Below are 345 nucleotides of genomic sequence, written 5' to 3' on the forward strand. Positions count from 1 at the left end.
CTAGTATTTGACTATTTACCAAATAAGAAGTGAAACCATTTACTACTTATATATAAATGCAGACATTGTAAGTAAAAGAAATGTTTTAGTTCACCCAATTTTACTTCAAAAAGTGACCAGTCTTGTTTCAAATGACAGTTCACTACCAACAGATGGAAAAACAGATGAAAAAGGATCTTACTGAGCATCTCAGCATTTACCTCTTTCTAAACGAGGCAGATCTTCACAACCCACTTCCTTTCTACCTTGAAAAATTTATTGCATTAGGTGGAAGGTCTCCTTCATTACTATTTGTGCTTCATTTGTAGGCTTGTAAGTTAGCAGTGGACTAAAATTCATGGCAGA

The sequence above is a fragment of the Harpia harpyja genome, chromosome 11 (assembly GCF_026419915.1).
Source record: "Harpia harpyja isolate bHarHar1 chromosome 11, bHarHar1 primary haplotype, whole genome shotgun sequence".
Lineage (NCBI taxonomy): Eukaryota > Metazoa > Chordata > Aves > Accipitriformes > Accipitridae > Harpia > Harpia harpyja.